This window comes from Saimiri boliviensis, chromosome 5 (genome assembly GCF_048565385.1).
Source record: "Saimiri boliviensis isolate mSaiBol1 chromosome 5, mSaiBol1.pri, whole genome shotgun sequence".
Taxonomy (NCBI): domain Eukaryota; kingdom Metazoa; phylum Chordata; class Mammalia; order Primates; family Cebidae; genus Saimiri; species Saimiri boliviensis.
In genome coordinates, this window is record NC_133453.1 from 81,495,402 (window position 1) to 81,520,482 (window position 25,081).

The 25,081-nt window shown below is 41.0% G+C and overlaps 1 long non-coding RNA gene and 1 other non-coding gene across 4 annotated transcripts in view; one reads left to right on the forward strand and one right to left on the reverse strand.

Annotated features, from left to right (window-relative positions):
- The window catches only part of LOC141584602 (uncharacterized), a 65,775-nt gene extending 43,576 nt beyond the window's left edge, over positions 1 to 22,199 (reverse strand). For 2 of the 3 annotated variants that reach the window (XR_012517751.1, XR_012517749.1), the window contains exons 1-2: positions 15,139 to 20,152; positions 13,561 to 13,640 (exon numbers count right to left, since the gene is read on the reverse strand). This is a non-coding gene — a long non-coding RNA (uncharacterized LOC141584602). Of the gene's footprint in view, positions 1 to 13,560; positions 13,641 to 15,138; positions 20,153 to 20,879 lie in introns of those variants that run through there. The other variant, XR_012517750.1, reaches the window with a different exon arrangement.
- A 1,421-nt stretch (positions 22,200 to 23,620) lies between these two features.
- LOC120364423 (U6 spliceosomal RNA) lies at positions 23,621 to 23,726 on the forward strand. Its single transcript, XR_005579685.1, has one exon. It is a non-coding gene; the product is annotated as a U6 spliceosomal RNA (small nuclear RNA).
- Positions 23,727 to 25,081: the final 1,355 nt, after the last annotated feature.

Sequence of the window (25,081 nt, forward strand, 5' to 3'; positions counted from 1 at the left end):
ACCCGGGCTCCTTTTAGCAAGTAAGTGTGCATGGAACAGGGAACTGGCCGGTGTTAAAGGTTGCCAGGTGGGGGCAGCAGAGAGCGCTTCGCAATGACGTGGTTAGATGAGGTCCTCAAGACCAGCTGGTTGCCAGGGAACACGCAGGGCACCTGAGAAGTGGGCAAGATCAATTTGTTATGGGGAAGTCAGCTGAATGCAGAGTTGAAAACAAAGTGTAAGCCAGGGGGAACAAACAAAGACTGAAGTCAAAGTGGAAAGAGCTGGGGCCTGGAAGTCATGAAAACCTGACTTCTGACCCTTCCCAAATCTGTCACCTCAGGCAAAGGACTTCGTCTCTCCGACTTGGTGTTTTTTCTGCATCAGCTGAGTATAATGATAGCACTCCCTCGCGGAATTACCATAGCATTATAAGATGATGCCTGTTGAGCATTTAGCACAGGGCCTACGAGCACATGGAAAGGGCTAAGCAAACGATGAGTATGATTACTGACTGCTGCTGCCAGAGAAGCTGGCAAAGTGAAGCTGAGTGCCAGTCTCAGAGAAGGAAACAAATAGGTACCTCACAGAGTGAAAGTCAGGGAGGCGAGGGAAACAAGGCAAAGAGAACCAGCACAGCGTGCGATCTCCTCACTACGCTTTGCATTGAACCACGGGCCTTCTTGTACACGAAAGCTTGCACACTTCAATCTGTCCCTTGGAATGTTCACCTTTCCCCACCCTGTCTTAAAGATACCTTGCTCAGACTCCAGTCATTTGTAACAGCTGCTCTAGGAAACAAACCTGGTGTCATTTCAGACCTGGTGTCATTTCAGATCTGACAAGTGCCCTCGCCTAAGAGCAAGAAGGAAAAGCTCATCCCATGAAAAGGCTTCCTCTACTGTGCCTGGGAGGGCACCCACTGGAGACGGTCTGTTAGCTTGTTTGCCAAAACAGGTGATTCTTGGAAGTTGCTTTTATTTTTTTAATTCATGTGAATGGTCCCTGTATTTTTTAAAATGTGAAGTAAGTACCTCCCCCTGGTTCCTGGAATGGGTGGGGAAGTTTCTATGCACCTGAGAGGAGACGCTGCAGTACTGAGGTGTTGAGTGTTCTGCTTCATAATGGGAATTCCGGACATTCTTAACTACACTGTGCTCTTGAAGAATTCGAGAACTCTTTATTGGCCATAAATGGTGCTTGTAAACTGAACTCTCCCCTACTTACTGCACTTTAGGACTCAGAGCCCAGACTTGGGGAAAGGGAAATGTGCTTCGGGGCGTTTTGCTGATCCCTTTGGCTGCGCAGTGTCCTGAGACCATTCCCTCGGTGAGTGTGGGATGGGATGAACACATCTCAGAATAGAGAAGGAGAGGAGTTCTTTACTTTGAGGGGACTGATGGGTTGGGCACAGGACTGAGGCTTGCGGATGCCTAGAAGTCCTGTGTGTGGAGTGTGAGTTGGGCCTGGCCATGGAGAGACTTGCGGGTTTGTTAGGGTCAGCTCTGAGCCCGAGGAGCACCCTCTGGTCCCTGCAGTGTCAAGCACTCAACTTCATTCCATTGGCACTTAGTAAAGTTTTTATTAAGTATCATGTTACTTTTCCTCTTTAGTAAATGATACAGCCATATAAATTCACCCAGATGTTCAGACTGAAAACTTCCCTGTTCCTTCCCACTCCTCCACGGAATCCATCAACAAGTACTATCAGTTCTGCCTCCGAAGAGACTTAAGTTCAAGCTCGTGCTTTGTTTGCCTCTCCAGTCTCCCACCCCGATCCCGCTTCTGTTGTTTTCTACCTGGGTGATAACAGAATCCTCTTTCTCTCCTGGCTTTCTTCACCTTCTATCCCATTCTTTACAAGCAACTTGGGGATTCCCTTTGCAGTATAAATGAAGTCAAGTGACTCTCCCACTTAGCCATTGCAGTTTCCCGGTATTCTCAGGATACAGATGCAAATGCTTAGCATGGCTTCCAAGGTCAAGTCTGGGCTTGGTGAGCTTTGGAGAACTCAGTGAGAGCCCTGGCCTCTGGGAAGAGCTGCTTGGAAAAACACAATTACAGTCGGTGCAAAGGGATCATTTAAAGTGTGGGCTGCAGGGTAGGTGACAAGAGACCATGACAGATTTCTTGAGATTCCTTCTAGAAAGGAACCCAGTAGAAGAACAGGCTCCTCATTCCTTTTGGTGAGAGATTGTGATAGGGCAGTAAAGGGAAGATGACTAGTAGTGTAGGCACAGGTTGATAAGATTTGGGGATATATCAGTGACACACCCAACCTAAGGTCCTATAACTGTTAATCAATCTTTATTTTTGTCTTCAAAACAATAACCCAAAATTGTACAATTTAACATATAATAATGGCTTCTTTTTATCAAGCATCTGCTAAGGGGCTGACTTTCTGCCAGGCATTTTACATATTTGATTACAACCACCTTATAAGATGGCTATTATTATCTCCATTTTTGATATATGGGAACCAAGGCTCAAAAGGTTACTAAAAGTCAAATGAATAATAAGGTACAAACTTTTTTTAAAAAGTACCAAATTGCCTTTCGTTATGAAGGAAAGGGACAGATCTCGTATTAATTTGTCATTAACTGAAAGAGCACAGAAAGTTGGGTATTTATTTGTTTATCTGTCTCCCCCCACTAGGAGGAGAGAGCTTTGTGAGGGGAGAGCCTGTTTTGTTCACAGCTGCCTCCCGAGCACACTGAATAGTGTCTGGTCACAGCAGACCTGTAGGGATTTGTTCATGGACTGAAGCAATGAAGTTTGACAGCTGCTTTCATTACCCAGTGATTTTGATTCAAAGCTTTACAAAAGTAGGAAAAATTAGTGTGAATATCCATGTTACCAAAGATTTGGTGTTGGATAATTTTTTTCTTATTCTCTCCACTGAAGTACTGCTATTAAAATACAACTAAGCCTTATTCACCCAGAGGTTTCCACTAGCAACAAGAATTAATTAAATTATGAGTCATCAGCAGATGACATACGAAGGCAGATTATCCCTCTGCAATGATTGTTTTTGTTTTTCTAATTATAAAAGTAATATAGTAAAGAACACTAGCAAGATTTATTAATTTTGAAAAGGAAAGTATATAATGAAAAGATTTCTGAGATATATTTTTAGTGAAAAGAAGAACAGTATGTAGAATAGTGTTCATGGTAAGCTTTTCTCCCACGGGATGATAATAATAATAGTTATTGAGAGCTTACTGGGTGCCAGGCATTATATTATATCCACTGAATGAATTATCTCATTTAACACTTTAACAACACTATGTTGTTAGTACTATGACATTATTAGTTATATATCCCATTTAAAATAGTACTATTGCCCTCATATTATTTTTCTTGTTTTTATTTTCAAACAATCCAACACTTAGAGAAACATTGCAACATGCAAAGTATACATACACACATGCAAGCATATACATGTGTACATTTCTTATCTGTATTTACGTCTATATACCCATATATTAAAAGCCATGAGGTTGTACTAATATCTACAATTCCATTCCTATGCCACAGAGTTGTAGTTTTCTCTCTCCTTTTTATTTTTATTTATTTATTTATTTTTGAGGCAGAGTCTTACTCTGTTGCCCAGGCTGGAGTGCAATGGTGTGATCTTGGCTCACTACAACCTCTGCCTCCGAGTTCAAGTGATTCTCCCACCTCAGCCTCCCACATAGCTGGGGTTACAGGCACACACTACCACACCTGGCTAATTTTTGTATTTTTAGTAGAGACGGGGTGTCACCATTTTGTCCAGGCTGGTCTTGAACTCCTGACCTCAGGTGGTCCACCCACCTTGGCCCCCCAAAGTGCTGGGATTACAGGTGTGAGCCACCCCAGGCAGCTGGCTCTCTTTTTTTATGTATATTTATTCTCTCAAATAATGCAATGCCTGGCTCCAGTTGTTCTCTATTTATTCAATGAATCACTCTTCTGTTGCCACCACTGTCCCTATCCCTGGCAGTAATGTCTCTCTTCCCGCTGGTCTCCAGCACTCTGCATCAGACCCTTTCACCCCCAACAGCCCCCAAGACCTCATGCCCTGATACCTCCCACCAACACAGAAGTCCTTCTTCCTCTGTGTCAGGACCTCCCTGAGCCCCCTGGGTTGTGACATCCCACCTCCCCATACCTGACAAAGACAGCTCCCTTGCTTCTCAGGGATAGCCATGAGAAAGTAGCTCCAGGGGTTCTAGCAGTTTGAAACTGCATCAAACTTAGTACGTTAGCATCTCTGGTGGCTCCTTCTTAACCCAGACCAGCAGTTAGACCTAAAGCATAGATGGCCATTTAGCTAGTCATCTGCATGAGAATTAATCACGAGAGATGATAGAAAAAGAAAAGAAAAGAAATTGTACCAGGAAGGAAGATGTTTCATGAGCTGAATCCCAAGCAGCAAAGTCACCACTAATGTGACAACGGTGTTGTCAGCTAATAATGGGCTGCTTCTTAACTGTCGGGAAATGCAAACAGCACAACATTAAAATGGTTCTATTTTTTCCATCCTTATAATAGCAACATGGCAATAGAGTGCCGAACTCTTAAAGACAAAGGCTGTGAAAATAAACATGGCACTTAAGCCAGGGGGCGCTTGGGTTGTGATTTTTCTTTTGAATTTGGTAACAGATCCCAAATCCTCAAACCACTCCTGGGATCTTCCCTTGAAGTATAGTCTGAATCACCCACCTGTCTCAAATGGCCCAGCAAAGCTCTTGTTCTGTGCAGGCAGGCCTGCCAGATAGCTGGCTTTTTCCTCTCCTCTCGCCTTGGCTAAGTGACTTCCAAGGTGTTTCCGAAAGCAAGATGTAGGATTCAAAACAAAGAGCAGAGAGCTGGGCCAGGCCTGCGTTGTCCTCTGTCTGTGACAATGGGCAGCTGCTTGGCCCCTGGTTCATCTTCCACAGCAAAAGCTGGACCAAGGCTTGCTTTTTCTCTCCAATGGTGGGGTTGCCTCTGACTCCGAGTTGCACGTTTATTGTTAGTACTCATCACTTCGATTTTGTTTTTACTTCACCCTTCCCTTTGTCTTCGCTTTTATCTGTCTGTATATTTCTCAGCAACCTGTTTTTACCTCCTCTCTCTCTTTTATTATTACTATTAAGTTTCATTCCCCTGCTCTACATCCTTGGCTTCCCCTCTAAGCACTTTGAAAATTGAGGTGAATTTTGCATTGTTAAAAGATGCTGAAAGACGAATCTGTGAATTCGCCAGTGGCCTCCTCCCACGTGAGTCCCTGTAAGGTAACAGCTCTCTTTCTTTGGTGCCGGTTCTCTCCAGGCAACCAGGAAAGCTGTCCCCTTCAAGGAGTGGCTTGATCTAGGATCCATTCAAGGAACACAACTAAAGAACAAACCCTCCTGTTATCAGGTTGCAAATTTCCAGGCATTTGCAAGGAATATTTTGCTTTCTTAAATACCAGACGGTGGCTAGCAATCTTCCCCTGCTTCAGGTTATAGACATTCAGAGCTCCCTGTCTCAAGACCAGGAAAATCCAGAGCAAACACAGGTTCTGTGAATCTGACCAAGAATCAGCTATTTCATCTTGGGAAAAAGCAAGTCCAAGATCTAGGGCATGCTCGATGTTTCCCTCTTGTTCTTCTAGTCCACCCTATTCCATTCATCACTCTTCTCTGTGGCCCAAGTAGGAGGCTGACCTATTGGGCTGTGTAAACAGACTCTTTTACGCTATAGCTTCCTATTGCATTCACGCCACAGGGAGCACTGGAGATCAGAAAGAGGGTAGAATAATGAGAGCAGAAGGTCAGGGTGTTTATTCACTGGCTCCCTCTCCGTGGGTCACTACAGGCTGGCTGAATATCCCCGCTCCTGCCAGGTGACCCTTTCTCTCCAGCTCCAGTCACCATTCTGTCCTTTGTCCCATCAGGCCTTCTACTAGCCCAGGGTACTGCACCACCCCTGTGATTTCCCTATAACCTGCTAACGCCATTATAAATAATCTCCTTAATAAACTCTACTCAAAAGACCCAATTTGGGTGGACCGTTTGTTTCCTGATGCTGATGTGATGCTTACAAAAGATCTCTGCCTAGGCAAGGCAGAAAACAGGTACATTGGAGAAATGGCAATGGCAAATGATCAAGAACCCAGGTACCTGCAAACCGAGGCCCATGGTAGGAATTCAAGTGACTCTTGGCACAGAGAGACAAAGGAGAAACTTCTTCACTGAGGATTAGTGATACAGAGAAGTGGATGCAGTCGCTGACACGTGGAGGTACTAGGCTCAGATTATTAATAACAACACCACATTCACGTGCCCTTATGATAGGCCAAGCACCTCATAAATACGCTGTCACATTTTAGACTTTTTCATCCACTTTACTGATGAGGAAACTGGGTAAATTGATCATTGCTGGTTTGTCAACCCAAACTCCCTCCCTCAGCATCTTCTAGTAACAAAACTATTCTCTCCTGCAGGGAGTTCGTTTCACAGGTTTTAACTAGTGCTAACCCTGGCTTTGTCTGTCAGAACACACCTTCTACCATGCACAATGCTTGGCTCAGGAATGGGCATGTGACTCTAACAGGCCAGTACGTTTCTCTTGAGATTTGATACTTGGACCTCAGGAAAGACTAGGACGGTGATAGCAGCCGCCACTGCTTCAGGCCACCTTCCCCTCTGCTTGGAGGAGGCCATCTTCAGTAAGAAATCATTTAGCATCAGCAAAGAGGGCAGGAGAGAAAGGAATAAATGGAGGAAGAGCAACAGTAAGCACAGGAGACATGGCCTCATTTGCTGTTGCAACCACTCTCTCGAGTGAGCTTTACCCTTCAGTTTTCTAGTATTATGAGACAATGAATCCTTTGTTTTGCTTAATGTAATTTAGGTTGGGTCTTCCATTTACATTCCCAAAAAATCCTGTAAGTAGATTAAGGCTGTCTTGCAGAGATTCTTCAGCTGGGCAGTGATCAGCCCATGCAGTGAGAAAACTCCCTGAGGTTGGATAAAGAGCTACTCAAAAGAGGCAGTAGAGCAATCTCCAGAGCTTACAGACAAAAGAGGCAGTAGAGCAATCTCCAGAGCTTACGGAGATGCAGAAACAGTGATCTCTTCGGCCAGAGAGGAAAAGCCTTGTAACGCATGGGACACCTGATAAAATACTCCGAAGTATATTACATTTGTAGGAGGGAAAAACCATCAGTCCTCGACTTTGTTAGTCTGCATAACAAAGCTTAAAAGTGACCCTTGAAAGGATAAACTGTATCCAAGCAAATTAACTGTGCCCTAGAAAAAAGCTCAAGTTTATGTGGAGAAATACAAGCACATTCAGCTCCTAAAAATGTAAACTTTACAGCTGCTGCCCCTCAATCAAAAATTGCCAGGTATATGAAGAGGTAGAAAAATAAGGCCTATAGCAATGAAGAAAATTCAATTAAAGCAGACCCAAAAGGTTACAGATAACAAAACTACAGTCATGAGTAGCCTGACAACAGGGATACATTGTTAGAAATTTGTCACTAGGAAAATTTGTCATTGTGCTAACATCATGGTGTATTTAAAGAAGCCTACTACATGGCATGTTACTGTACTGAAACCCTAGGCAGTTGGAACACAATGGTATTTGTGTATCTAAACTTATCTCAACAGAAAAGATAAAGTAAAAATATAATGTAAAAGTTTTTTTATTTTTATTTATTTATGTTTGAAGTGGAGTTTCACTCTTGTTGCCCAGGCTGGAATGCAATAGCGTGATCTTAGCTCACTGCAATCACCGCCTCCTGGGTTCAAAAGATTCTCCTGCCTCAGCCTTCTGAGTAGCTGGAATTACAGGCATGCACCACTAAGCCCAGCTATTTTTTTGTATTTTTAGTAAAGACAGGGTTTCTCCATGTTGATCAGGCTGGTCTCGAACTCCCGACCTCAGGTGATCTGCCTGCCTCAGCCTCCCAAAGTGTTGGGATTACAGGCGTAAGCCACCATGCCCGGCAAAATATTTTTTTTAAATGGCATACCTGTGTAGGGCACTTACCATGAATGGAGCTTGCAGGACTGGAAGTTTCTCTGATGAGTGAGTGGTGAGTGGACATGAAGGCTTAGGACATTACTATCCACTACTGCAGTTTATGTAAACCCTGTACATTTCAAATTTGCTGAATTTATTTTAAAATTTCCCTTCCTTCATAATAAATTAACCTTAGCTTACTATAACTTTTACTTCATAAACTTTTTAATTTCTTTAAACCTCTTGACTCTTTTGTAATAACACTTAGCTTAAAACACAAACACATTGTGTAGCTGTATAAAAATATTTCATTCTTTATATCCTTATTCTGTAAGCTTTTTTCTATTTTATTTTTTCTCTTTTCTATTTCTATTTCTTTTTCCTATTTTAAACTTTATTCTATTTTATTGTCTATGTTCATCCTTGATGAACGTCAGTGCAGAAATTCTCAACAAAATACTGACAAACAGAATCCAGCAGTATATCAAAAAGGTTATCCACTACGATCAAGTAGGCTTTAATCCCTGGGATGCAAGGTTGGTTCAACATGTGCAAATTGATAAATGTAATTCATCACATAAACAGAACTAAAGACGAAAACCACATGATTATCTCAATATATGCACAAAAGGTTTTTGATAAAATTCAACATGCCTTCTTGATAAAAACTCTTGATAAAAGTAACTTCATTTTAAAAACTCTCCCAGGTATTGAAGAAAGGTACCTCAAAATAATAAGAGCCATATATGACAAACCCACAGCCAACATTGTACTAAATGGGCGAAAACCAGAAGCATTTCCCTTGAAACTGACAAAAGACAAGGGTGCTCTCTCTCATTACTCCTATTCAAAATAGCATTGGAAGTCCTGGCCAGGGCAAGCAGGCTAGAGAAAGAAGCAAAGGGCATCCAGATAGAAAGAGAGGAAGTCGAACTATCCCTGTTTGCAGACGGCATGACCCTATATCTAGAAAACCCCAGTCTCAGCCCAGAAGCTTCTTAAGCTGATAAACAACTTCAACAAAGTCTTAGGATACAAAATCAATGTGCGAAAGAACTAGTATTTCTATACACCAACAACAGTTAAGCTGAGAGCCAAATCAGGAATCGATTCCCATTCACAACTGCCACAAAAAGAATAAAATACGTACGACCACAGCTGACTAGGGAGGTGAAAGATCTCTACAAGAATTACAGACCACTTCTCAGAAAATCAGAGAAAGCAGGCCAAGTGTGGTGGCTCACGCCTGTAATTCCAGTACTTTGGGAAGCCAAGGTGGGCGGATCACATGAGGTCAGGATCAGCCTGGCCAACACGGTGAAACCCCGTCTCTACTAAAATACAAAAATTAGCCGGGTGTGGTGGCAAGCACCTGTAATCCTAGCTACTCAGGAGGCTGAAGCAGAAGAATTGCTTGAACCCAGGAAGCAGAGGTTGCAGTGAGCTGAGATCATACCACTGTACTCCAGCCTGAACAACAGAGTGAGACTGTCTCAAAAAAAAAAAAAAAGACCCAAATCAAACTTCTTGAGTTGAAAAACACAATTTATGAGATTAAAAAGAAACTAGATGGGATTGAAAATAGATTACACACTACAGATGAGGACATGTCCATAGAAACTACTCAAAATGAAACACGGATAAAAAAAATGACTGAAAAATATCAACAGAGCTTCAGTGAGCTGTGGAACAACCTCACACAACCTACTTTAAGTGTAAATGTGGTTTCCAAGATGAGGGAATAGGGGACAGGAACAAAGTTTGAAGAAATATGGCTGAAAATTTCCCAGATTTGTTGAAAAACATAAACATATAGATCCAAGAAGCTCAATAAACTTTATTTTTATTTTATTTTATTACTTTTGAGACAAGAGTCTTGCTCTGTCGCCCAAGCAGTGCAGTGGTGTGATCTCAGCTCACTGCAGCCTCCACCTCCCGGGTTCCAGCAATTTTCCTGCCTAGAACTCCCCAAGTAGCTGGGATTCCAGGCATGTGCCACCACGCCCAGCTAGTTTTTGTATTTTTAGTAAAGAGGGGATTTCACCATGTTATCCGTGCTTCTGACCTCAAGTGATTCACCCACCTGGGCCTCTCAAAATGCTGGGATTACAGGTATGAGCCACCACGCCCAGCCTCACTAAATGTTAATGAAAAGAAAGATGAAGACACGCATGAAGGCACATCATAATCAAATCAGGGAGCCCATCTCATTGAGCAGTATCCCCCACAGTCGTTTCTAACCTTCAAAGTAGAGCAATCACAGAGCATTTCAAGGATTCAGGTGTGTCCTCTACTAAAGTATTTCTCAATGTCTTAGTGAAGACAGTGTCTTCCAGTCCTTCTGGTGGAGCATTAGGTGCGAGGATGGGCATCAGGTTGCACATAATAAATCCACTCCAACCTTATCTCCTAAGCCTGTGGATTCCCTTCTCCACAGCATGCCGAGGAAGCTCTGGTATGGTATCGCCATTAAATGCAGTCCACCATTGAGTCCAAGTTTTAGTTAATCCACCAGGAAAGATGTTAAAGCCACCTCCAGTTGCATGAGCTAATACATTAAATCCAGAATCTCTAAGCACACCCATATCCATGAATTTAACCCAATGTAATGTTGTCTCTTCTTATGAAAAATACCCTTAGAATGCACTCTCACACATGTTCCCCAGGTTTCTGTTGCTATATATTGTCAGCAAAGTCTTGAAATGCTTGCAGCATGTATGCTATTTTTTCCCAGGTCATAGTGTGTACTTACCCACCTGCAACGTACTGAGATTTGGCCCTATCCAAATGTTTAGTGTTTAGAGGGGGTTATTGTGGTGAGTCTTAAGGAAAATGGATATTTCCTTTCAAAGCATCTTTCCCAGTTGAAGGTTTTCCTAGCAATGGTCTAAATGCCTTATCGCACACCCAATCTCTCAGAAATGGCTGGGCTATTTGAAAGCTGGAATAGCTCACTGAAGACTCCACTCTGGGGCCAACTGGGAGACGACCGCTTAAACGGATGCTCTTCTGTCTTACAAGATGCAGTACACACTTTGAATTAGAGACCATGGTGGCATCTTCCCCATAATCAAAATATATGCAACTGGGAATCAAGGCGTGGAAGTAAAGAAGCAATCTGTCCTCAAAAGTAAATTCAAAATTTTACGTCAAGGGACGCAAGAACTTGGTAACAATTTAAAAATAGCTATTTCCAGTTTCTTGTCCCAGTTTCTCCTTATCACTACCAGGCAACAGGTTTTCAAAAAATATTAATATCCAATTTTAGCTACCTAAAAATGTAAGGACCTTTGCAGATCTTCAATGGTATATTAAAAAATGGTAAACTTATAGTAGAAGAAATGAGCAAAGGTTCCCAAAATGAGCAGTAGAGTGACTGGCAGTATAATCTAAAGAAAAAAAAAAAAAATAGAAGATCCAACACAAAATATTATATAGTGTCCCAAATATGTTTTCCTGGTTTTTTAATAAGCTATCTAGTTTATCCTCTTATTTGATCTAATAATCAGACAAGCAGTTCCCCAGTGTTATAGGCAGATGAATTACCCCTAGAGTTTAGAGCACTATTCCAAAGAAACGTTTGAGAAAACTATAGGGAAGAACTGCAGCCATCTGCTACTGCAGTGACGTAAAGACGCAGTGTTGGGGTTAAAAGTCGAAGGTCAACTTGGTCTTTTTCTCTTGGTCCTCTTGTGGTTGATTAAACACTATTACTTGAGATGAAAGCAATTAGTGAAAAGAATTATGATTACTATTAGCATTACTGAATAAATGTCTTTTCAGAATCCAGCTTATCACTCAAAAACACGTCATATTGCCCTAAAATTACTTATTCAATTTCTGGCCAGAGAGGATTTTTAACTAAGAGTTTCCTGTTAAACTTCTCATTGAGGTTTAATCAATATGCTTGATCGATATGTGTCCTGTAAAGCAAACCTAGGATTTAGAAAAGAATCTAAGTGTGTGAGCTCCTATGAGTAATATCTGAGCTTACTCAAGAGGTTGGTTTTCAGGCTGTTTCTTCTCTGTCAAATTCTAGAAAGCTCTAGAAGGCTGTAATAAATCCTCACAGAATACAACTAAAGCATAGAAATAACTTTCAAAGATTTAGAATTAGCTGGAATAATTTTCTTTGGGATCTAATTCTAATTTACAAGTCATTTTAGAGACTCAAAATTAGGCAACAACATTGCAACATGAATAACACTGATTTCAGATTGGAGAAAGAAAAGCCACACATTTATTCAATAGGGGATAAAAAAAAGTTCTAGGACAATATGTGAGAGAATAATAATATCATTTGGAAAAAAAAAAAAAACGAGCTCAATAAATAAATAACCTACCTTAAAAAAGAAAACAAAAAGTATGTTTAGGCAATAGTCATATCTCCTTACTAAAGGTATGGTAAACAAAGATACAGCCAAAGCTGTAGTAAACCAAGAAAAGCTCTTCTCTGCAGTGGAGAGAGGCATGGCACGTCTACGACCATGTGGTCACAGTGTGTGGTAGAGTGGCGAGTTATCTTCTGTTCCCCTGAAGTCCAAAGTATGCACCTTGTTGATAAGCATTCAGAAGGAAAAAACCAAATAGATTTAGATCTGAACTTTTAAAAACAGGTTTATGCAAACAGGCATTCCCACATTGAGCTGGGACTGTATACTAGTAAAACAAATCTTGAGCACAATTTAGCAATATGTATCAAGGGTCTTATAAGTGTATATATCCTTTGAATAGGATATTTCACTTCAGCTTAAGAAAATAATCAGATTTTTTTTTACAACAATGGATTTCATAGAAAAAAAAAAAACAAAAAAAAAAAAAACAGGAAATCATTTAAATGACCAAAAGGGCTATTATAGGTTTTTTCAAAACTATTAATGCTCAATATAAGTAGAAAAAAATCCAGATTACAAAAAAGTATGCCCATCATTTTCTATTTTGTAAGTCTGTGTATGTGTATGTATGTGCATGTGAAAAAAAATATGGAAAAACTTGGAATAATTTTTCTAGGGTCTTTCTTTTTGTATTTTCAATATTTTTAATTTTTTTTTTTTTAAAGTTCTTTCTTAAAGGGATAGTTAGAGTGGCCAACTACCTTAAAGAGGAGATTGAAACCATCCCAGCCAGTATGGTGAAACCCTGTCTCTACTAAAAATTAGCCAGCCGTGGTGGTGTGCACCTATAATCCCAGCTATTCAGGAGGCTGAGACAGGACAATCACTTGAACCCAGAAGGTGGAGACAGCAGTGAGCCAAGATTGCGCCACTGCACTCCAGCCTGGTGACAGAGGGAGACTCCATCTCAAAAAGTGATTGAAGATAAGGCACCAATGTAGGGCTGTTCACATAGCATGTTTTTCTAAAATACCCTCCTCTGTCATCTGTAATAGCTACCTAATTTTCAGTGGGCCTGGCTCCAAAAAAGTTGTGAAATTGTACCAATACACATTGCATCATCCCTTCATTATTTGTGCCAATTGATGGAAGCTGAAATGTGGAAAACACCAACTAGATAATTCTAAATTAATTTGTACTGAGACTTGGAATATGACCAGACGCATGTGCTTAGACATAAATGTATTCCTCCTCTTCCCTCACTAACCTTCAGGCCTTGTCCTCACCACTTCTTGGTCTGGGTCCCACTCACATCATGGGGCCAGCATGGCAGCACTGGTGAAGTCCCTAGGAATAAAAAAAATGTTTGAGAAAAGATTGATTGGTGACAATGACTGAGCTCTGAATTGTGGACATTTGTATATGTAAATGCAGAAACACCCATATACAATCATCCACATACTAATATTCTACCTAGATTCATTAAGTTTTCCATAACTCTGATGAAAAGGGAGTTTTATTTGTGTAGAATCAGATTTAATGATAGTTGTGCCTGGAATAATAGGAAGAAAAGATATATTGGCAGGACTGGCTACATCATTTAAGGGACCCAAGGCAAAATGAAAATGCAGATCCCTTATTTTAAAATGATTAAGAATTTCAATACTGAGACAGCAGAGCATGAAACCAAGCACAGAGTCCTTTTAAATGCAGGGCTCTGTGTGACTGTATGGGTCACAGACCCATGAAACCAGTCCTGAGTCTTAGACTCAGGTAGATATGGGATCAAATTCTAGATTTTTCATTTATAAGCTGAGTATCTTAGGTAAATTATTTAAACTTTTAAAGTTTCAGTTCTGCCCTCTTAAAATGGGAGTAATGTGAGTATGGCATTATTCTCAAGATTGCTGTGAAGATTAAAAGAGAGAGCATTCTATTAGGTACATAGCATAGTGCCTGGTTCAGGGAGACTTTGTTCATCTTCTCTATCCTGTTTACTGCAGTTAGAGTTTGATATAGTCTGAGTATTTTTACCCTCCAAATCTCATGTTGAAATTTGACCCCCAATATTGGAAGTGGGTCCTAGAGGGAGGTGTTTGGGTCATGAGGACAGATCCTTCATGAATGGCTTGGTGCCATTCTTGTGGGATTGAGTGAGTTCTGACTCTTTGTTCCTGTTAGATGTGTTAAAGAGTCTGACACCTCTCTCCTCACCCCTCTTCCTCTCTCTCTCATCCTCTCTCTCTCTTTTTTTTCTCTCTCTTCTTTCCTGTTACCATGTGATGCCTACTCTCCTCTGCCTTCCACCATGAGTGGAAGCTCCATGCAGCCCTCGCCAGAAGCAGATGCTGGTGCCATGCTCATACAGCCTGCAGAGCCGTGAGCCAAATAAACATCTTACCTTTATAAATTACCCAGACTCAGGTATTCTTTTATAGCAACACAAAACTGTATAACAAAGAGTTCATATTCTAAAATGGAAACTTGAAAGTTTGGCATGGTTTGGCTCTGTGTCCCCATTCAAATCTCATGTTGAATTGTGACCCTGTGTGTTGGAGGTGGGGCCTGGTGGGAGCTGATTGGACCATAGAGATGGTTTCTGGTGGTTTAGCACCATCCCCCTAGTGCTGTCTCATGATAGAGTTCTCATGGGATCTGGTTGTTTGAAAGTGTGTAGTGCTTTCCCCTTTGCTCTCTCTCCATCTCCTGCTCCACCATGGTAAAAATGTGCTTGCTTCTCTTTCGCCTTCCACCATAACTGTAAGTTCCCTGAGGCCCCCAGCCATGCTGCCTGTACAGCCTGCAGAACTATGAGTATATTAAACCTCATTTCTTCATAACTTACCTGGTCTCAGGTAGTTCTTTATAACAGTATGAGAACAGTCAGATTATTTTTTGTTATCCATTATCTATAAAACAAAATGAAAATGTACATTATGACATATAAGAACCTTAACTACTCAGGTTTTATCAATCTCTCTAAAATTTGCCACTCACCACTCTCCCATATGTTCTAAGTATAACTTGTATTAATTTTAACTTTTTCTTAAGAATTGGTAATTATAATAGGCATAGATGACAAATAATGAATGCTTCTTTGTGCCAGGCACTGTGCTAGTCATTCTGTGGGAGGGAACACTCATTCTCCACTCCTGCTCTTTCCTCCCATGAGAGGGAGCCACATGAGCTGTAACATTCCTGGATACTTCCACCTCCTCATTTATCCTCCCCTGGCAAGGATCAGTTTTGGAGAATCTGGGTATTTGTATTCCAGCTTCTTTCTCTTTTGGTAGCAGATCTCACAGGGAGCGTGATTTTAGGCATGCTGTAAGCATAGTGGCAAAGACCTTTTCCCAGTGGAAAGACCCACTGTTCAGGACTACCTGATACCAGTTGGTGATCCTGTCTGTTTCTGGTATTCAGCATCAGGAAGCCTAAGCTCTCCATTGTCAGCTTTGTCAATGATAATGGTCTCCTGCCTGTGTTACTCTTGTCTATTTCTAAATTGGTTCAGAACTTGGGTGGGAAAAGTGGGTATTATTTACTGAGGCAACATAAGTATTCCAACAAAGTCTACATTCATTGTCTCCTTTACACCTCAGAGCTACCATATGAGGTAAGCATTTCTATCCAATTTTTGTAGATAAGAAAAGTAAGGATTAGCAATCAAGTAAGTGGCATAATCAACATCTAAACAGCTCTATCTGATGCCACAGATTATGCCCTTATATTGTCCCATTTTGTTTTTACGTGAAGGTTTAATAATAAACTGATAAGAACATTCAAAATTTGAGTTCGTGTTGGAAAAAAAAGCTAACACAGTATTATATGCAGTATACTTATATTCTATCTGGCAGAAAAGTTAGCCAAGCTAAACTTAAATTCAGCACATGCTGAATTTTATTTTAGGGAGAACAAGCTGCAATCATAATAAAGAACTGTATTTACAGCTAACAGCAATACCCACGTTTCTCTATAGGTCTTACACTACAGTCTGAAATTGCATTTCATGATTTACAAGGTCTGAGACATAAACGGTAAAAGGTACGTTTCTGGGAATTTTCTCATTAACAGCCACGAAACAAGCAATTTTGTGTGGAATTGCTTTGTTCACCTTTTCTCAACTATGTGCAAGATATCTCTTTGATGTTGAATCCATTCTGATTTGAACATCTCAATATTTTCAATGTTCTGTGAACTCTTCCACACCCCACCTATCACTGGGAAGGTCAGACCTCCCTACCCACTTGCTGAAAAGAGGGAAATTTAGAACATTTGAGGTCACAGGCTGCCTACTTACGACCACACGAAGAATGAGCTCTGCTTACCTCTGTTCCTTCGTAGGTACGTGAATGAGTCACCAAAAATTCACTAATATTTGATTAATGCAGTTGCGCTCGTATGAAAAACAACAAAAGGAACGCAGTGCTGAAGAAATTCTAGATCTTGCAGATTTAATGCATCCACTTATATCCATAACTCAATCCCTTTTCATATGAACCCGAGTTATTGTTGTTACTGTCTTCCACAATCATTCCTACCACGACTCATTCCGGTGCATACCTCCTTCTTGTCACAAGAACATCAACACTCTGCAGTCTTTTCTTCTTTATCATGTCTTCATCCCTCTGTACTTTGCTCACCAAGATGTGTTTTTCCATCTGTCATATTTGTCTAATCCTGTTGATTTAATGCGCTATATTTATACCAAGAAAACAGTACATACGAAATACTCCCAAGCACATAACTACTTTTAAAAATGTAGATCTTTCTACATTATGCATATATATTGCCTGACCTGACATCTCTCTCTATTTTCACACAATGCTCAGCACTCCTGATTAATTGTCTCTTTAATATTTTATCCAAAATTGCACCGGAAAACCAAGAAAACAGAATGAAGGAATGTCATTTGTACTTTTGGTGCTCTTCGTTATTTAGCAAATATGCTTTGAGTAATATTCATACAATACTTCTTATACTTCTACTTATAAGAAGTATTATACTGCATATAATACTTCTTATAACCACCTTTGTAGCACTTTGAGATATGTCTAACAAGCACTGTTAGCTCTCTTACAGGACTGTGGATAATGGAAAATATGGAGAATCCTGGCTTGGAAAGGCAGTAAATAAGCTTATTTTGACACTACACACTACTCTCTACTGGAGGAATTGTGATTGTTTTTGTTTTTGTTTTTGTTTTGAGGAAAGAAGCTTGCCTTGCCTACTGGCAATCCATAAGAGATTCTGGAGAACAGTTGTAGATTCAAAACATGAGTTTTAGTCTACTTGGATGTAGCACCTTGTTAACAAAAAGGCTTCACTTTTATTGCCTCACTGATATTCACATAACCTGCTGACATAGCGCTATGGTCTGAATGGGTGTATACCCCCCAAAATTCACATACGGAAACTTCGTTCTCAAGGTGATGGCGTTAAGAGGTAGGGCCTTTTTGAGATGATTAAATCATGAGGGCTCTGTCCTCAAGAACCATGTTAGGTACCCTCATAAAAGGCCTTGAGTAAATGAGTTTGGCTCTTCTACCTCCCGCCCCTTGAGATTGCAGATTTCACAACAAGGCACTATCTTGGGGGCACAGAGCAGCTCTCAACAGACATCAATGCCAACGCCTTGATCTTGGGCTTCTCAGCCTCCATAACTGTAAGAAATCAATTTCTTGTCTTTATAAGTTATCCAGCCTAAGGCATTTTGTTATGGCAGCGCAAACAGCCTGAGCCATATAGAGTTTATGTTGGCCACTTTTGAAAAAAAATGTACAAAGAACTTGAGGCACTGACAGCCAAATGACTGGCTCAAGAATATGCAAAGCATGATCAAGTAAGTTTTGAGGTATACATTTTTAATCCAAACTCCCTTGGTAATCTGATGGTGAAAAGAGCTTTCAATTTTCAAATTTCCTGGACTACATGTAGCAGAAAACTCAGGAGCATGACACCAACTTATTTTCTTTCATTGTGTAGAAGGATATCTGACTTGAGGTTGAGAATTCCACATCAGAATCTACAGGCCTTTTCCCCTGCCCAGTAGTGTTCAGTTACCTACCTTCAATCTCTGCCAATAGCAATTCTCTACCCCTCTGGTTTAAGCAGGCTGTTCTAAATAGTCGGTGGTGGTTACCGTGGTAACAGACGCTTAGGTTTCAGCTTCAAATGCCCCTTTTAATGAGGCAATTTCAAGAATATTTGTGATAAATTACCAGACCATAGACTTAACTGCAGGGAGTTTTGCTTTGGAAAATCTAATAAAAAGACAGCAGAAAGAATGAGCAGTAAATGCAATCGAGAAAATGGGGCCAGATTTGGAGGGGCAAATGGAAGAGATGCCAGATCTGACTACCAAAAGCCAAATCAGAATCAATTCAAACCAGAGCTTTTAAATTATAAATGGTCCCTGAAGAGCTTCCTGACGCGCTGAGCCAAGATTCCTTGGGAGGAGAAATGGTAAAGTGAGAGGCGGTGAGGGCAAGAATTGGGTATGTCCTGTAGAAGGCTGTGTATTTTAAAGCTTTCGTTTTCTATTTTATCATTAACTGTGGTGGCTAAATCAGAGTCTTCTTTCGTTTCTCCATTTCTCCATGTGTGAGACCGAGAGACTTGCCACTTGGGGAGGACATACTAAACTCAAACGTGGACTTTGACCTACGTGAATTTCACAGCAACCTCGGTTATCCACAGTTCCCAAAGACATCCCTGTCTTGATAATGGTCCAGGATTCTGTTATTAACCTCTTATCCACTGTACCTATTCAAAATTTCACAGAAGCATAAACGTACTTAAACACATTGCTACACTGTCGTGTGGAAAGAAACATCTCCTAATTACCCAGAGGAAGACATGTCATTCATCCTTGTTATGATAGAATATAAAAAGTAGGCCTCCTCTATATAAAAGAGCTTCAGTTTATACTTGGTTGAAGGCAAGAGGGCAGCCTAAAAGAGCTTTCACTTACACTGTAAGTGCCTTGCCAGGCTCCCTAGGTCCCTTCAGGAACGTCTTACTCTCGCTGCTCACGGAAAGCACCAGGGAACAGATGCATTACAGTTTGTGACAGGAGAACAGCCTGTGGATTCCGCCTACTCCCTCCAGTCCATCTGGGAGGTGGGTGAGATAGGGAGCCCACAGAGAGGGGGGCTCTCCTGGGAATCCCTCACGGTGCCATGGCTATTGGTGCTTTATTTTCAGTAGATGGCACTGTGTCTATTGAGATAAGAAAAGGGAGATTCTAGATAGGAATTTTGTTTCTAGAGAAAGCACAAGGCATGTGAGAATGCAAGGTATTTTTTTTTTTTTTTGGCCTTAGTTACATGATAACGCAAATACTATTCAGTATTCATGTTATATTCTTTTTAGAGCCCAGGGAACTTTGTGATTTATTATTTTGGCTCAGTCTCAGGTCTGTGATGAAGCCCAGGGCCATCCTATGCAAAATATTCTTGGGATAAGAATAAATCATTCTGAATGTTCACCTCTGTTACTTAACACATACCTCAGCACCTCTACTCCATCTGTACCCTGGATCCCCACCCTGTGCACTGAATTTCTCCCTTTTTCCCAGACAGGAAACTCTGACACTTCAGTTCTTCCTTGGAACCCAGGAGTTTTCACACCCCGAGAATGAGACAACCAGAACCGTTTCTTGCATACCGGTGCTCCCATGGAGCCGACATTCTCATTTGTCCATCCATCCTTTTTCTTTTCTTTTCTTTTCTTTTTCTTTTTTTTTTTTTTTTTTGAGATGGAGTTTCGCTCTTGTTACTCAGGCTGGAGTGCAATGGCGCGATCTCGGCTCACCGCAACCTCCGCCTCCTGGGTTCAGGCAATTCTCCTGCCTCAGCCTCCCGAGTAGCTGGGATTACAGGCACGCGCCACCACGCCCAGCTAATTTTTTGTATTTTTAGTAGAGACGGAGTTTCACCATGTTGACCAGGATGGTCTCGATCTCTTGACCTCGTGATCCACCCGCCTCGGCCTCCCAAAGTGCTGGGATTACAGGCTTGAGCCACCGCGCCCGGCCCATCCTTTTTCTTTTCTAACAGACATCCAGTTATTATTTTCTCTCTCCTGAATAGTTCCAGGAAAGTAAACTACAGCACCAGAAGATGCACCAATTGTATTTTTTAAATTATACTTCAAGTTCTGGGATACGTGTGCAGAATGTGCACGTTTGTTACATAGGTATACACAAGCCATGGTGGTTTGCTGCACCCATCAACCTGTCATCCACATTAGGTATTTCTCCTAATTCTATCCCTCCCTTAGTCCCACACTCCCTGAGAGGCCCCAGTGTATGATGTTCCCCTCTGTATCCATGTGTTCTCATGAATCAATTTTATTTTAAGCCAACTGTAGTCTTTTAAATGGGAGGAGAGAACCTCAAGTATGTTTCATTGGTAATGAACTGTAGACATAGGATGGAGGATGGAGTACATGTGGGCCAAACACTAGGCGATGCACTTAATATAAAACTCTCTCTTTTCCTCCTTATGGTAACCTTGAGATAGATGCTATACTACCCATCTTACAGATGAGAAAATGGAAGTTCAGAAAGTTTAAATAATCTACCTAAAATCACCCTTGATATTGGCTGGGCATACAGTGAGATTCTAAACTTCTGAGTAGTTTGCTAGAAGACTGCTGGGAAAGGGACTTGCATGGAGAGACTTCTTATTTCTGTCCCTTGACATTATCTTCTGAATACAACCCCTGGAACTGCAGCAGTCATCTTGAGACAATGACGGAAGTCCACCTAAGAGAACAAGATAAAAGTCCGAGGACAAAGAGCAGAATGATAGAAAGAACCGGGAACTTTGATGATACTGTTGAGCTGCTAAATTAATCAACCTTCAAACTTCAGATGTATGTTTTAGCCACTTTGAGAAATATCTTCTATTACATGTAGCCTGAAATAGCCTAAACAATACTACCTAAACACTCTACCCATAGATGACTAGAAAATGTATTAGTGCCTGAGCCAGAGGCAGCCATCCATAGGGTAATTGCCAAGGAGGTAGGACATGAGAGTTCACTCATCCAGGCATCCATATTGGATCATATCTAATGAAGCCAATCAGATCCTTTCTGGGGGTGTCTGAGTAAGACAGCATTTTCCCCCATTTCCTGAGGAGCCTTGCTCCATCACTCCACCTCTCTTGTATCTTCAGTGTTTTCTCCTTAAACTAATACTTTTTTTTCCTTTTCTTGAGACAGGGTCTCACTTTGTCACCCAGCCTGGAATGCAATGGTACAATCATGGCTCACTGCAGCCTTGACCTCCCAGGCTCATGTGATCCTCCCATCTTAATCTCCTAAATAGCTGAAACTATAGGCATGCACCACCCTGCCTGGCTAAGTTTTTGACTTTTTCTTGTAGAGATGAGGTCTCACTGTGTTTCCCAGTCTGGTCTTGAACTCCTGGCCTCAAACTGTCCTCCTGCCTCAGCCTGTCAAAGTGCTGAGATTACAGGCGTGAGGAACCACCTAACCCTTCTTAAATACCATTGAAGTTTTCCCTATTGAAAACAAATAAAAAATCCTTTGTCAAATACAGAAATTCTTCCAATACCATTCTAAAGAGCTCCTCGGGCCGGGCACGGTGGCTCACGCCTGTAATCCCAGCACTTTGGGAGGCTGAGGCGGGTGGATCACACGGTCAAGAGATCGAGACCATCCTGGTCAACATGGTGAAACCCCGTCTCTACTAAAAATACAAAAAATTAGCTGGGCATGGCAGTGCGTGCCTGTCATTCCAGCTACTCAGGAGGCTGAGGCAGGAGAATTGCCTGAACCCAGGAGGCAGAGGTTGCGGTGAGCCGAGATCGCGCCATTGCACTCCAGCCTGGGTAACAAGAGCGAAACTCTGTCTCAAAAAAAAAAAAAAAAAAAAAAAAAAAGAGCTCCTCTCTTTCATAGTCCACTTCTTAAAGCAGATGTCTCCAGTTTCTATCCTTCAAGTCACTCTTCAACCCATTGCAATTTACACCTGCAGTTCCCCAACAGGACAGCTGCTCTTACAGACATTATAAAATAGTAAGAAAATTGGTTGTCAATTGCTGAGTAACATACTACTTCAAAACTTAGTCATTTAAAACAACAGACACCACTGATTATCTGTCATGATTCTGCGGGTTGAAAAGACTCAGTTGGACAATTCCTCTGTTCTGCATGGAACTTCAGTCACCTGGAGGCTTGACTGAGCCGGAACATCCACTATGGCTCATTCACATGGCTGGCAGATGGTGTTGGCTCTTGGTTGGGAACTCAGCTAGAAGTTAGTCCTTCTCCTCCTGGCCTCACTACATGTGGGCTTCTCACGACATGATGGCTGAGTTTCAAGAGGAACAATTTCAACCTTGTGAAAATAGAAGCTGCTCAGCTTCAGAAATTAAAGAATCTCACTTCTGCCACATTGGTCAATATGAGTCCAATCCAGTTCAGATTCAACAGAAGGCAAATAGATTTCACTTCTTGATAGAGAGAACAGCAAATAATTTACAGCCATCTTTAATGTTATTTAAGATAGTTATTAATGAATGTCTTTATTGTTGAATCCAGTGAAAACATTTTAGTCCTTATTTTCTGTGGCATCTTGATTCTGGAAATACTTTCTTCCTTCAACTTTCATGAAAACACGCTCTCCTGCTTGCCCAGGTACATCTAGGCTTCTCTTTCTCTTTTTCGGGAGGAATCTTTTCCTGAAACTCAAATATGATTGTTCCTTAGAATTCCATCCTGCATCTTCTTCTATTATTACTATATTCACTCTTACTGGGCATTCTAATAAACTTATAAGGCTTACATCACTATCTACATACTAATCACTCAAATCTATACTATACGCACATCTCACTTTAGTTTCAAATCTAGATATCCCACTCTGTACTGATCTTCTCCAGTCTCCATTTGGATAGCCAACAAATATCACAAATTCAAAAGGTCTAAAATTGAGCTTGTTGCATTTTCTTCCAAAGCTCCTGTTTTAATGTTATCTACTTCTGTGAATAGAACCATAATTCCTTCAGTTACATGTGATGCAGAAAGCTAAACATTTTGTCCTTCTCTATTTTCCTCAACCCTATATTTAGTCACGATAGCTAGTTAATATTTTCTCTTTAATATCTTTCAAATTTGTTGTCAGCCTCTGTTCTCTAGCACTTCAGTATTGAGCTCTAGTTTAGACTACTCTCATCTTTTATCTATTTACTCCAACATTTTGTATCAGTCTTCTCACCTCACACTGGCCTCCTCTTTAATCCATTTTTCACACTGTCAGAGTGAAGTTTGTAATGGTAAAATCAGATCACATTGTGCTCAATTCAGTAACACGTATACCAAAATTAGAACAATTCAGAGAAGACTAGTATGGTCCTTGTGCAAGGATGACTTAAAATTTGCAAAGCGTTTCATATTTTTCCAGTACTCAGGGGCACACAATGTACTGGAGATGATCCGTGAAGAGTAGAATATCTAGATTTGGAATTATATATTATAATTTGCATGACAGTAACAAAAAGGAGGGAGAAGGGGATGAGCTATATAAGAACAAAGTTGTGTATATTATTATAATTAAGATGGCATTAACTTGAAATAGAGTGTTATAAATTATGATTTTTATATGTTGTTGTAATTCTAACAGCAACCTGTGATGATTAATTTTATATGTCAACTTGACTGGCCTAAGGAATACCCACATAGCTGGTAAAGTATTATTTATGGGTATGCCTGTGAAAGTGTTTCTTGACAAGGTTAGTATTTGAATTAATAGGCGGAGCAAACAAGATCCACCCTCATGAATGTGGGTAGACATAATCTAATCTGTTGAAGGCCTGAATCAAATAAAAAGGCAGAAGAAGGGTTAATTTTCTCTCTCTTCTTGAATTGGGACATTCGTCTTCTCCTGCCCTCAGATAGTAAAATGACTTTTTCTTGGGCCTTCAAACTCTAGGACTTCCAACCCCTCCACAACTCAAGTTCTCAGGAAATGGAGTTATACCAATGTACATCCCACCAGGATTAAAGTTTTCAGGGCTGGGAGTTATGTCATCAGGTACTCTTGTTCTCAGGCCTTTGAACTTGAATTAAATTATATCACTGGCTTTCCTGGTTTCCCAGGAAATATGCAGACAGCATTTCATTAGACTTCTTGGCCTCCATATTTTCATGAGTCAATCCCTATAATAAATATCCTCTTACATATCTCTATCCCACTGTTTCTGTTTATCTGGAGAACCCTGGCTAACATACACCCACTAAGAAAATAATTCAAAAGCAGCACAATAGAACACCAGGTAGACTTCTAAAGTGTTTTACTCTAGTTCTTGGTACCTGGATGGCACCCCTGACCCACACAGGGCCTGGGGGAATGTGTTGCCCTGAAGAGAAGGACATGGGCTTGGCTGGTTTTGCCAGCTGATGATTGTAGAGCCCTAGAGCATTGAGTGAATGTAGGTGGTAGCCAGGGAGCGGTTATAGCAGGCCTTGGGCCACACCGAGTACTGTTCTGGCTTTAGGTCTGACCTAGCCATTCTTAAGGGTGGCGGCCACAAGGGTGCTTGTGACACTCCATCCCCAGCTCCAAGTGGCTCAGAACAGAGAAAGAGAGACTCTATTTGTTTGGGAGAAAGTAAAGGAAGAGAAGAAGTATCTCTGCCTGGTAATACAGAGAATTCTTCTGGATCTTGTCCAAGAACATCAAGTTTGTACCTCCATGAGTCTGCAAAAACCACAGTGTTACTGCCTTCTAAAACAGATACAGCTTAGGTCACAAA